This window comes from Pan paniscus, chromosome 5 (assembly GCF_029289425.2).
Source record: "Pan paniscus chromosome 5, NHGRI_mPanPan1-v2.0_pri, whole genome shotgun sequence".
Lineage (NCBI taxonomy): Eukaryota > Metazoa > Chordata > Mammalia > Primates > Hominidae > Pan > Pan paniscus.
Window position 1 is genome coordinate 123,783,198 of NC_073254.2, and position 15,756 is coordinate 123,798,953.

Here is a 15,756-nt window from a genome sequence, read left to right on the forward strand (position 1 = left end):
AACAAAATAAAACTTTTTAAAAAGTCAGATTGTTTTGCCTTCTCACTTTATAGAAAGATGTAAGATTTACTTTTTCTTTCATCACGTCAGAAATGAAGAGCTGTTATAGAAACATTAAAAATACACTAAACAGGCTTGCAAGCCAATATGCCAGATTGAACACATATTTTTAACAACTAACTCCAATACACTGAAATAAAATCAAGAACTTAGATACATAACATAATTAAGTTAAAAGGAAAATAAGTATAAATTAAAGGAGAAATCAAAGGGAAAACAAAGGAAATCAATAACTTCAGGTGAAAAAATAACTGAAGAAGAGTACAAGAAAAGTCATTGTCCAATGTTGAAACAAAATCAAACGTGGCATGAAACCTGGAAATAAGAGGGAGAAATGATTAAACGTAGCAACTCTCAACTATAAACTAATCAAAAAGAAATTTATATGGGAGCTTAAGTTCAGGAATGAGAGACACACTTTTAAAATTCATGTCTTATACATGCAAAGGGAACACTAATCTTAGATGTGGTCCTGAAAAGGACTATTGGAGATTAACTCTTGCACTGTTATATGTATAGTTTTTAAGACCTGGGAAATAAAACTTGACAAGGAGAGAATGATCATACTAGCCACTCATACCTGAGTCCATAAACAGTCTGAATCCCAAGAAGAGACTGGGCACCTATCAATTGCTGGGGAAATTCTCTCACCTCACACAGAGAAGTGGAGACTAAGTAGGTAGAAAAGAAAAAGAGCTAAAGGATGAAAGCATTGTGATGATGGGAGAAAAAGTAACATGAAATAGTATTTTGGTATGCTCTACCACCTCTAGGGGAACATTTACATGAAGAAAATCCCACTAATATGGGGTAATATAGTCAATGAAGTCTTGAACTCATACACAGTGCCTGGGAACAAGATAGTTTGTTAGTTAGAAATGATGCACGGTGCTCAGTTTATTAATCCTGATCCCTCTCTTCCAAAAATGTTCATAGAACTGTTTATGATTTCTGAAAGCAGGAAATATGGTAAGCCTTCTTAGAAAAGATGTCAGTTGAAATTCATTCATGCAGGGTTAAAATGTGTAACTATAACATATGTGTACATACATATGTATACATGTGTGTATACACATGCACATGATTTTGGAAAGGAATGGGCACATGTTTTTTGGAAAGGCACAAAGGCAAGATGACATGATTAATATAATTTCTTACTGAAGTTTACAAGAGAGTAACAGTAGATTATGCTAGGAAATTACACAAGAGTTGAAGGAATGATTTTACGTGCTATGCTAAAGACTTTGCATATTAATTTATAGGAAAATAAATTGTTAAATATGTATAAAGTAGGATTTTAGTAACCTCAGTCTTTTAAAGCTATGATCTATTATAAAAAACACTTCATATCTCCCTTGATATTTTTATTTGAATAAAATAAATATTGTGAGTCAGAAAAGAATCCAATACTAAATAATCTTTTCTAAACAATCACAATTTTTTTATAGACACAGATACAGACACAGACACAGACACACACACACACACACACACACAGAGTGTCTGATATGCTTTCCCAAAAGTCATTTATTTTCCCCAAATATGTTTTAGAAATACTAAACTAAAGAATGAATCATAAAGGAAAAGGTAATGCTGGAGAAGTACAAGGAGAAAATTGCACGAGTTACTTTGGTTTCAAAAAATAGGAATTGACTCAGACTAAATTTTTAACACACATTCCTAAATGAACATATTTCTGGGAATGACAAAAGTTAAGAAATATCCATGCTATCTATTATATCAAAAGCAAAACATTAGAAAAATGCTACCTAAACTTATCTTCTCTCGATTCCAAATGAATTCTATTTTATAATACCTGCAGTTTTAGTTCAAAATTGTTATTAACTTTTGCATTAAAAATAATTATAGTTAACACTTATTGAGTGCTTATCATTTGCAAGGAATTGTTCTAACCACTTGACAAGTACTAATTTACTTAATGCTCATAATACTCTTATGAGGTGAATACATTTATTTTTCCCATTTTACAAATAAAGACATTGAGCCAGAAAGAAGTTAAGAAACATGTCCAAGGTCACAAAGATAATTAGTAGGAAAGTTTGAATTCCAATTATCAGTCTGGCTGGGTTTCCATGCTCTTTAACACAATACTTTAATACTTAATATTCTATACTCATAAGTTTGTTAATATTTTGCAAATAACTATGGTTCCCAATTACTTCTTTTAGATTCATGTTGTCTTCTCCTTACTGTACATATTCTCTAGGGATTATTTCAGAGGTTCTATGCATAATAAATTTCCTGAATCCATCCACACATAGACTTTTATATATGAAAATACTTCTATTTTCCCAGACAATGGATATAATTTGACTAAGCATAGAATCCTAGGTCCCAAATTGTCAGAAATTTTATATAATTTTCTATATCCCCCTTAAGATAGTATTTTTTTTTTTTTTAGTGTTTGAAGTTATGGTGATTCTTGTTCTTTTGTGGGGGGTCTGATATTTCTTCTAAAGAATGTTTTGAATTTTCTCTATATTCTTGGTGACCTGAAATTTCACTATGTTAGTTTGGATGTGTGTGTGTGTACATCTTTATGTGTATTTTATCTTCATGGTTTTTTTTTATTTTATGAGATTGATTTTGTACTTTGAAACATACTTCCTATGTTCTGAAAAAATTCTTCAATTTGATCATACAATCACAAATTCATTCCCCCTTCTATTCCTATTTGCGTTTCAGCTCATATTTTAAGATTTTTTTCTGCTTGTTTGTTTACTTTTATTGGTGATTTCATTTACATAATGTGTCTATTTTTATCAGTGCAATATAGTATTCTGTATATGACAGTACTGACAATACTTATTATACTTATTCTAAATTTCTTTTTTTGTTCCATTACCTATGGTTTCCTCTATTTTAGTTTGGTGTTAAGACTTCTGTATTTTTGATATGGGAGCGGGGCAGGGAAGTGCTGGGTAGAAAAGGGCAGGGTCCCTGGTAAGGGCTCCACCCTGCGGCCTGTGCTGGTGGACCTAAGTGAGAACATGCGGTCCTGTTTTCACGTCTGAATGTTGCATTTTCCAAGACCGCTCTGGCCCACCACGAACCCCATCCTGTGCCCATATAAACCTAAGACTTTAGCAGGCACACACACAGTGGCTGATCGTCAAGAGGAATAAAGTGGTAGAAAATGACAGAGAGTGGCAGAGGGCAGCAGGGTGGCATTAGAGAAGGAAGGAAGAAGTGTCTGAACTTCCAGAGGATTGCCTCCGAGAACAGCCAAACCCTAGGTAAAGATTTTCTCCTCCTATCCTCCACCTTCCCACTCCAGCTCCCCATCCCTCTGAAAGCTGCCCCCACTGCTCAATAAAGTCTCTGCATTCATCACCTTTCAAACAGTTCATGTGTCCTGATTGGTTCAGGACACCAGAAAAGAACCCAGGACAAGGGGGTTGACACTCAGCTGTCCCCGGACAATAAGGCTGAAAGAGCACACTGTAACATAAGCCTACTTGGGCTCCAGCACCTGTCCATCTGCCTGCTCCCTCAGAGCTTTGAGCTGCTGGGCGACTGAACAGGCAAGCCACACCCCTGTCACATGTCCTGCAAGGGGAATCATGGAACTCTCCCACTTCATTTTTATGGTATTGGATTTCTGCAAATATTTGCTGATTTTGTGTTGTGTATTTATTATTATTTTGGGGTGGTTGATGCAGCTGCGGGTCTGAGGGTAGCATAGCTCCAGAGTATTTACAGTTATCAAGGGTTTACCTATCTCTGTGCCCACGTTCTCAAACTTACTACTCTATGCTGGAGGCAGAAAATGCAGTTGCCTCTGCCTGGTCCAATATGTGAGTATGGGGAGGATCCTCTATATGGAGGCATTCACCAATCTGACTGGGTTTCCTAAGGTACTTCCATCCCAGTACCCTCTTGGGTGCTTCCGTGACCCCTAATTCTTCCCAGCACTACCAACTACCACTACCAAAAAGAGATAGCAACAGCGCTATTGCACGTGTTGGTCTGTGGTTTCCTTCGTTTACCAATTTCTGCCTCCTTTTCATTTCTCAGGGATGCCCTGGTCTTAGATACTATAAAATATTCTAACATTAAACATTTAACATACCCTAATTCTCTTTTCTCTTAGAGATACTTAAAGAATGTTAATATTACATTGTAAATTAATGCCAAAAATATCTGTATAAGTTTGCAAGTTGACATCATTTTGTGTAAAAGAAATGAAACAGAAAACACGTTTTGATGGCTTTCATGGACACATCTTTGCACTTGTAGAATAAAAATATATAATTATACATGATATTTTTCCTATTTCTTGTAATAAAATGTAGCAAAGTTTGAGAGGATGCTAGGACCTGTAGCTGCTCTATGTTCGATAGTAACTATGTTGCTCAGACATAAATAATGGCAAGGGTTGATTACTCTTCAAAAATCATGTGCCACATTCCACATTGCTGGCTTCTTCCTCACATGAGGGAAATATGAGAGCCAAAGTGACAGCAGTATTTCCTAGACAAGAGTAAAGGTAAATTATTTATTAGATATTGGATTTATGTGGAAAGTCTACTGTAAAAGTTATTCAATCACATTGGCAAAGTTGTTGCAAGTAATCTCTTGAAGGTTCATTTTTGGACCATTCCATTCTGGTTAAGAATAGTTCTGCCAGAGTAATTCATTGTGAAGAAAAGCTCACATAAGATAAATTATCAAAGTTAAAAATAAAATAATTATTGTAATGAATGGCACACAATTATTGCAATAGAAAACAAAACATCTCTAAATATATGACACTCAAAGTTGTACATAATTGAACTTATAACAAAAAAATAAATCGATGACAGCACCTTAAAAAGAAAACTGGCACTACATGACTAAGCAAGAACACAATTAAAGAGAACTCTTGAGAAGACTAAAACACGCTCCTATTTTACAAACACAAAAAGGCCTGTGAGCTACTAGCTAAGATCCTAAATTCAAAAAGGTCTTCATAAATGTGAAGAGACACACTAAATATCATGATTATCAATGGGGATATTTTGGATTTACCTACACCAAGGTTGTGACTGATGTCTAGCAGAAATGTGTAAGAACTTATGATCTTAGTCAAATATTTCTCTGAATCTTGAACCTTGTACCGTATACAATGCATGCCATCTTCAGCATGACCTGCCTCCACCCTCCACTCTGGATGTTTAATTACCTTGTGGCATGGAAATTTGGTAACTATATGTATGTGTAAATATAGCAACCACAAAAATACAAAAATGTTCTCTCTTTATATGTCTCTCTGTCTCTGTCTCCCTCTGACAGCCAAGTATAAAGGGGTCCCCAGAGAACCTATGACCAGCCTGTGCACGGGGAGAATGGGGTGGAGCCATGGGAAGTTCACATCATTTGCAGCAGGGAGGAGCCTGGCCTCTCCTGTTCCAGGGTGGTAATCTGGGATTGAATCTGTGAGGCAGAAAGACAACTAGCAGGACTCTTGCTTTGCTGAGACTCTCCGTTTTTTTTTTTCCTTTTCACCCAATAAACCCTGCCCTATTCACCCTTCAAAGGGTCTGCGAGCCTAATCTTTCCAGGCTGTGTAACAAGGACCCTAAGGAGAAAGTCCTACAACATCTCTCTCTCAATCTCTCTCTCTCTCTCTCTATCCATCTATCTAAAACAAATCTTGCAGCATCCTAATTTCTCATGCCACAAGATTGCACCAAATATGCATATTCGCACATACATACATTCGGTTGCCTAATTTCTCATGTCACCAGATTTTATATATGTATGTATAATATATAATGCATATAAGCGAATACATAAATATACATAAATAATACATACATAGAACTTTTATGGGTTTTGTGATTGGTATGCAGTTGGTAACATAAATATATAAGTAATATTTTCCAAATAAATAAAATGATTACAAGTTTTCAATTACATTAATTTTTTAAAACACTGTTTAATCTTGGTTACACAGCAGTAAACTATATGGAAGATAAAATAGATTGCTGAATAAAACAATTATATTAGAGCCTTTGATAAAATTCAAGGGCTTGTATACATGTCAGTTGCCTGGTTGTGACACTGAACTATAGTTGTACAAGATGTTATCATTTCCAGAAGTGGGCACAGTATACAAATGAGCTCTTTTGGTATTATTTCTTACAATTGTATGTGTATCTACAATTATTTCAATTAAAAATAATAATCAAGGAACACTTGGGAATGAAATGAACTCTCTGATGCCCAATAAGCTGCTCTCATTCACCATTTCACAACCTGCATCTTCACTATTTCAAACCATTCTATTCCTGCTTTCTCTTCCTACACACCTACCAAAAGTAAAATAAACTGAATTGAACAATTTTTTACATAACTTACCCAGGAAAATTCATTAATCAACCCCTCACCCCCATAGATATTTAGAAAATATTAGCTCAGGGCAGAATTTTCTCAGAAATTCCACTCTCTGTATTTTATATTGCATTTCTGATTACAGTAATGTCATTATTATTGATTTTTTTTTTTTTGAGACAGAGTTTCATTCTGTCATCCAGGCTGGAGTGCAATGGCACGATTTCAGCTCACTGTAAACTCTGCCTCCCGGATCAAGCAATTCTTGTGCCTCAGCCTCCCTAGTAGATGTGATTACAGGAACGTGCCACAACGCCCCACTAATTTTTGTGTTTTTAGTAGAGGCGAGGTTTCACCATGTCAGCCATTCTGGTCTCCAACTCCTGACCTCAGGTGATCTGCCCACCTCAGCCTCCCAAAATGCTTTGATTACAGGTGTGAGCCACTGCCCCCAGCCTATTATTATTGATTAATATATCAATTTCTGAGAATCAAAAATTGCTAATAAGTTAGAAATATATTTGGTACCTTTTGTATCAAATCGGACAATAATATTTTTAAAAATGTATTCTTCTTAATTTGATGCAAATTTAATGATAAAAGGAAAAGATAAAAAGATTAATATCTTATTTCACCTGGACTTTATATTTTTACTTGTAAAAAATTCTGTTACCAGCAGAGCTTCATTTTATTTCATTGGATATATTAGTGTTATGAATAGACATTAATTTCAAAAACTGAGTATAAGCAGTTGAATTATTATCCACATTTGTTTGCATTTATTATTTCAAGTGCAACATCACAGCAGAAAATCAGGTTATTTCACACACCATTTCAAATCACCAAAAATAATCATGCATATATTTGAGCATTTTATTACCCTATTTCATAGTGAAATATAAAGAATATATTTTTTCTTGGGTTTAAGTTTTTCTGTACTCATTTGATTAACAAAATCAACTGTATATAGCCCATTCAATGCTCCATTTCCTTCTGCAAAATTTCAAGCACAAAATCACAAGATATGTCATTACAAAGACTACCAGCAGAATTAAATGTGACATACAAAACATTACATCATTTTCCTTTTACCCTTTCAAAAAGAACATGTTGGATTGAGCTAATTTTAGGTTTCAGATGAAATGTAATCACATCATTTCACCCTCACCTAGGGAAGTAAAAAATTAAACTTCATGCATTAGGCTATAACCTTAAGATTATGAAATGATCTCTTTTCTTTAATTCACTGGCAATATAATAGTTACATCACTTTAGAAGAGATTAGAATTTCAACACAAGATCCACGGAGAATTTTAATTTCCCTGACTGGTCTCCTGCTAGTTTTAAACAGATAACTATCAATTTTTATAAAATGTAGTAGAGTTACATTAACTAGATAACTTCAGGTCTGAAAAGCAAAACTGGTATAATTCATCTGGTAGCCTAACCAAGCTTTATATATTTGAGTTAAAAATGTAATTTACAAAAAATTAATTAACAAATAACTTGTTGTGCATTAAATATGTTTCAGACACTATTCAGCATCAACAGTGAACTCAGTAATAAGAAAACAAGTGTCTGATTTTAAGGATTTCTGTTCTACTAGGATTACAAAGAACTATTGGGCAATTATAATAGAATATAGAAGTGTGACAACTAGAGTAATTATTTGGAGATACAGGCTTACAAATAAAGTAAGAATGTATCTAGTTCAATATTGGGAGGCATGGAAAGCCTTCCAAAAATGTCATGTCTAAGTCAAAACTATAAACTAATTTCTGCTAATGGTTTGCACTTTATCTTGAAGACAAATGGTGTCTATTGACTACATTTAATGACGGCAGAGTTAAACCAGATTTGTATTTTTAAAAGATCCTTCAGGCCAGGTGCAGTGGCTCACGCCTGTAATCCCAGCACTTTGGGAGGCTGGGGTGGGCAGATCACCTGAGGTCGGGAGTTCAAGACCAGCCATGACCAACATGGAGAAACCCTGTCTCTACTAAAAATACAAAATTAGCCAGGCTTGCTGGTGCATGCCTGTAATCCCAGCTACTCAGGAGGCTGAGCAGGAGAATCAAGAATCGCTTGAACCTGGAAGGCGAAGGTTGCGCTGAGTCGAGATTGTGCCATTGCACTCCAGTCTGGGCAACAAGAGCGAAACTCTGCTCAAAAAAAAAAAAAAAAAAAAAAAGAAAAAAATCTTTCAGGCTGAAGTACAGACAATGAATGGATAGAGGAAGGGCAGCTGGCAAGATATACAAAAAGCTTATATAAAGTCTCAGCCCAGTGACTAATTCTTACAGCATTGCTAGATCAAAAGTACCACAGGTTAGATTTGGATCCAGAGATTGAGACTCTGCTTACCAGAGCGCCTCATGACAGCTAGCGACCAACCTAGCTATCTACACAGTGGCATTTTGACTTACCACTTGTTTTCATTCTGCATGAGTAGAACACCATCAGTAGCCACCCAGAGTTCTGGCAAAATGAAAGGCAAAGCATGTATGTATCCTCTTGACTTAATACTATATAGATGCATCAAACCCTCACTATGATTGTGAAATTTTAACAAGATTCACTTGCTTTGATTCAGGTTTGAAATAAGCCCTATGATGGTTCTCCACTTTCAAACTACTCTACTGGCTCAGTTTATATAATATACGATTATTTTTTTCCTTGTTCTTCTGATTTTAATCATCCTTTATATTGAAGGCTCAAATCATCTGCCCTCCTCAGCATCCCAAAGACCTGGGATTACAAGTTTGAGCCACTGCACAAAGCCAGGCATATAACTTTTAATTTTCACATATATTCAAGAGACAAAAAGATAAAAATTAACAATAACAGCATAAAGTTGATTGTTCTGCAAGACACTTTATATAAGCCCCATGGTAACTATAAGAAAATATGTATAGAAGATATATAAAAGAAAATTAGAAAGGAATCAAAGCATGTTACTACAAATAATAAAGGAAATACAAAGAAAGACGGCAAAAAATGAAAAGAAGGATGAGGAAGATACCAAAGAGAAAACAGTTAACAAAATGGTAATAGTAAGCCCTTCCCTATCAGTAATTAAATCTAAATGAATAAGACTGCCCAATCAAAATACATACTGTGGCTGAAAGGATTTTTTTTAAAAGATCCAACTATGAGCTTTTTATAGGAACTCATTTTAGATTTAAGAACACACATAGTCTGAAAAAGAAAAGATTTTTAAAACTCCATAAAAATGGTAACCAAGAGAGCAGCAGTAGCCACGTTTATATCAGACAAAATAGATATTAAATTAAAAACTATCACAAGACAAAAAAGACCATTATATAAATAATAAATGAGTCAATACAGAGAAATATAACATTTATAAATACATATACACACCCATCAGAGAACCCAAATACAAAAATAAAATTTTGACAGAACTGAAATAAGTAGATAATAGCATAACAGTAGAATTTAATACCTCATTTTTAATAATAGATAGAACAATGATACAGAAGATCAATAAGGAAACAGACTGCTTTAACAGCACTATAACCCAAGTATACCTAGCAAATATATACAAAACATTCCACCCAAGAGCATGAGAATACATATACTTCTCAAGCACAAACAGCACATTGCACAGAATAAATCACATTTTTTGGGGAAAAAAGTATACATTTTTAAGGAGATTGAAATCACATCAAATTTTAAATACAATGGAAATAAACTAGGAATTAATAACAGAAGGAAACTGGAAAAATCATGAATATGTGGGAAATAAACAAAATAATCTTAACAATCAATAGGTCAAATAAGAACTCAAAATGGAAATTTAACGATACAACATGGGAAGTTCGTTACCACCAAAACTGCCTTACAAGAAATGCTAAAGGGAGATCTTCATGCTGAAAGAAAAGGATGGTAATGAATAACACAAACACATCTGAAAGTATAAAACTCACTGGTAAAACTAAGTAAACTGTAAGGTTCAGAATACTCTAATACCACAATGGTGTGTACCTCGCATATCTGTAGTATAAACGTTAAAAGACAAAACTATTAAAATAACAATAACTGTAATAATATATTATGGGATATGCCAAATAAAAAGATTTAAATTGTAACATCAAAAATTCAAAATGTTGAAGGAGTGAAATTAAATTATACAGGTGTTTTTGGAGGGGTTTTGTGTGTGTGATCAAAGTTAAGTTGTTCTCAGCTACCTATTATAACCATGATTTTTTGCAAGCTTCAAAGCAAAAACCTGTGGTTGAAAAACAAAAATAAACAACAAGGAATAAAAACATATAACTAAAGAAAATTGCATAGCAGCAAAGGAAGACAGCAAGAGAGAAAAAAAAAGGAATCAAGAATCTACAAAACAACTAGAAAACAATTAATAAAAATGGCAGTAGTAAGTCCTTACTTATCAACAGTTACCTTCAAGGTAAATGGATTAAATTCTCCAGTCAAAAGTCATACAGTGGTTGAATGGATTGATGATATTAATAATAAGACCCAACAATATGCTGCCTACCAAAGAAAAAATCATTGCAACTATGAGAACACACAAAGACCGAAAGTGAAGGAATGGAAAAGATATTGCAGGCGAATGGAAACCAAAAGAGAGCACAAGTAGCCATACTTATATGATAAAAATAGACTTTAAGCCAAAAACTGTAAAAACAGAAAAGGAAGATTATTATATAATGATAAAGTGGTCAATTCAGCAAGAAAATGTAACAATTGTAAATATATTTGCACCCAACACTGGAGCATCTAAATATATAAAGCAAATATTGATAGATCTGAAGGGAGAGACGGACTGCAGTAAAATAACAGTATAGGACTCAAAAACCTTACTTTCAAGAACAGACAGATCATCCAGACAGAAAACCAACAAAGCAACATTATAAATGAACTGCCCTCTAGAACAAAGGGACCTAACAAATATATATAAAATGTTCCTTTCAGCAGCTACAAAATACATGTTCTTTTCAACTGTACATGGAACATCCTGCAAAAGAGATTACATATTAGGCCTCAAAATGAGTCTTGACAAATGTAAGCAGACTGAAATCATATCAAGTATTTTTTCTGACCACAATGGTATAAAACTAGAAATCAATAATAGGACAAAATTCAGAATATTCACAAATATGTAAAAATTAAGCAACATGCTTCTGAACAACCAATGGAGCAATGAAGAAATTAAAGGGGAAATTTACAAATTTTCTGAAACAAATGAAAATTAAAAACACAAAACCCCAAAACTTACAGGGTAGGGCAAAAGCAGTTCTAAGAAGGAAGTTTATAGCAATAAACACCTACTTCAAAAAAGAAGAAGGATCTCAAATAAACAACCTAACTTGACACCTAATAGGCTAGAAACAAGAACAAACTAAGGCCAAAGTTAGTCGAAGGATGGGAATTATAAGCATCAGAATGGGAATAAATGAAATAGAGACTAGAAAACAATAGAAAAGATCAACAAAACTATGGGGTTGCTTTTTGAAAAGATAAACAAAATGAACAAACCTTTAGCTAGACAAGAAAAAATAACAAATACTCTAATAAATATTAATATAATAAATAATAAAAAGAGGGCATTATAATTGATATCATATAGTTACAAAGGTTCATAAGAGACTATTAGGAACAATTAAATATCACAAAATTGTGTAACCCAGAATAAATGGACAAATTCCTTGACAGATGCAACCTACCAAGATGAAATTATGAGAAAATAAAAAATCTGAGCAGACCAATAATGAGTATGAAAATTAAAACAGTAATAAAAAGTTTCCCATCAAAGAAAAGCCCAAGATGTGACGGCTTCACTGTTGAATTCTACTAAATATTTTAAAAATAAACAATACTAACTCTTCTTAAACTCTTCCACAAAATTAAGGATAAGGGATTACTTCTAAATGTATTTAATGAGGCCAGAATTATCCTGATATAAAACTCAGACAAATCCACTACAAAGAAGGGATTCTAGGACAACATTCCCAGTGATCATTGATGCAAATATCCTCAACAGAATACTAGCAAATCAAATTCAACAGCACACTGAAAAGATCATTCACCATTACCAAGTAGGATTCATTCCAGGGATACAAGGATAGTTCAACATAAGCAAACCAATAAATATAATGCATCACATTAACAGAATAAATGATAAAAGCCACCTGATCATCTCAATTGACACAAAAAAAGCACTGGATAAAATTCAGCATCATTTGATAATAAAAACCCTTTACTATTAGAATAAAAGGGATATACCGCAACACCATATAGGTCATTATGACAAACTCACAGATAACATTATATTCAATGCAGAAAAGTTGGAAGCTTTATAGTTTGAATTCAGATAGCGTGATGCCTCCAGCTTTGTTCTTTTGGCTTAGGACTGACTTGGCAATGAGGGCTCTTTTTTGGTTCCATATGAACTTTAAAGTAGTTTTTTCCAATTCTGTGAAGAAAGTCATTGGTAGCTTGATGGGGATGGCATTGAATTTATAAATTACCCCTGTTTTCTTCTAATAGTTTCATAGTTTTCAGTATTTCATTTAAGTCTTTAATTGACTTTAGGCTGTTTTTTGTTTGCTTTTGTTTTATTTTTTTTATATGGTATAAGATAAGGGTGTAATTTCACTGTCCTGCCTGTGGATATCCAGTTTTCCAAACACCGTTTATTGAAGACTGTCCTTTTCCCATTGCGTGTTCTTGTCACATTTTTGAATATCAGATTACTGTAAATGAATTATTTGTGGGTTCTCTATTCTTTATGTCAGCTCCATGTTTTTATGCCAGTATAATGCTTGTATTAGTCCATTCTCACACTGCATGCTGTTTTTGTTTCTATGGAAGCTTTTCCTCTAAGATCCAGCACAAAACAAGGAAGCACACTCTCACCATTTCTATTCAACACAGTACTGCAAGTCCTAGCCAGAGCAATTAGGAAAGAGAAAAAAATAAAATCCATCCAAATTATAAAGAAGTAAGTTAATAAATCCATCCAAATTAAAAAAATAAGTTTTTTGGCAGATGACATGATCTTATATGCAGAAAAACATAAAAACTCCACCAAAAAGAAAAACCTGTTTGAACTAATTTTAAAAATTCAGTAAAGTTGAAGGAAAAAAAATCAGCGTACAAAAATCAGTAGCATTTTTATAAACAACAAATTTTTTGATATGATCCCAAAAGCAAAAGTAATAAAAGTAAAAATAGACAAATGGGATTACAACAAAATAAAAGGTTCAACATAGGTAAAGAAACAATCAACTGAGTGAAGAGACAACCTACAAAATGGGACAAGAAATTTCCAGTATCTAAAAAGGGGTTAATATATAAAATACACAAAGTATTCAAACAACTCAATAGCAAGAAAACAAGTAACCTAATTAAAAAGTGGGCAAAAGAAATCAATAGACATTTCTCAAAAGAAGACATATAAATGTCCAACAGATATCTGAAAAAATGATCAACGTCACTATTCACCAGGGAAATACAAAATAAAATGAGAGTGAGATATCATCTCACATCTGCTAGGACGGTTATTATCAAAAAAGACAAATGATAACAAGTGTTGACAAGGATGTGGAGAAAAGGGGACATTTATACATTATAAGTAGGAATTTAAATTAGTACAATCATTATGGAAAACTGTATGGAAGTTCCTCAAAAATTTAAAAATAGAACTATCATAGGATCTAGAAATCCCACTATTGGATATATTTAAGATAATAGAATCAGCACACTGAAGCGATATCTATTCTCTCATGTTTATTACAGGATTATTTACAAAAGCTAAGGTATGGACAGCCCAAGAGTCCAGCAATAAATGAATGGTTAAAGAATATGGAGTATATATACAATTAAATACATTTGGCCTTAAAAATAAGGAAATCCTGTCATTTGTCACAACATGGATGAAACTATAGAACATGATGCTAAATGTAATAAGCCAGGCACAGAAACATAAATACCACATGATCCCACTCACATTCAGAATCTAAAATGTTTGATCTCATTGAAGTAAAGAGCAGAATGATGGTTACCCAGGGCCCGCGGTGTTGGCTCAGTGGCTAGGCAGATGTTGCTCCAAGGAAACAAAATTTCAGTAAGATAAGAATAAGTTCAAGAGATCTATTATACAACATGGCCACTATTCTTAATAACAATTTATTGTATTCTTGAAAAATGCTATGAGAGTGGATGTTAACTGTTATTTAAAAATGATAACTATGTGAGTAATGTAATTAGCTAGATTTAGTCATTCCACAATGTACACATATTTTGGAACATCATACTGTACACGACAAATACAATGGTATCTGTAAACTTAAAAAATGAAAGAAAAACATCAAAACCAATAAAGTATATATACAACATACCAAAAGTTAAGGGATGCAGCAATGTATACTAATAGGGAAGTTTATAGTGATAAATAACTACATTAAAAAAAAAGAAGATAGATCTCAAATAAAAAAACTAACTTTATACCTCAGTGAACTAGAAAAAGAAGAATAAGCCAAGCCCCAAGTTAATTGAAGGAAATCATAAAAATTAGGGCAGAACTAAATAAAACAGAGAAGAGAAAAATAATAGAAAAAAGAGTTGATGGAACTAAGAGTTGGTTTTTTGAAAATAAGGTTAACAAAACTTTAGCCAGACCAACAAAAAAAGGGAAGACTCAAATAAATAAAATCAGAAATGAAGGAGGAGACATAACAACTGATGCTACATAAACAGGGTTATGAGAGGCTACTATGAAGGACTATATGCCAATAAATTGGATAATCTAGAAGAAATGGATAAATTCATAAAAACATATACTCTACCGAGGCTGAATCGTGAAGAAATAGAAAATCTGAACAGATCTATAACTAGTATGGTGATTGACTCAGTAATCAAACACTGTTCAACAAAGAAAAGCCCAGGATCACAGCTTTAATGAAGAATTCTACCAAACACTTGGCGAATTAATACCAATTCTTTTTCAAACTCTTCCAAAAGATTGGAAGGAAGGGAGCACTTCCAAACTCATTTTACGTGGCCAGCATTACCCTGTTACCAAAGCCATATAAAGATACTACAGGTGCTCCTCGACTTACTACAGGGTTACATCCTAATAAACCCCACTGTAAGTCAAAAATATTAAGTTGGAAATGCATTTAGTACCCCAATAATCTCATCATAAAGTCAGAAAATTGTAACTCAAGCCATAAGTTTGGATGTTCATCAACTTACTATGGGGTTATGTCAGAATAAACCCATTGTAACATTGAAAAATCCTAATTTGAACCATTATATATCAAGGACCATCTATACAAGAAAAGGAAACTACAGGCCAATATTCCTGATGAA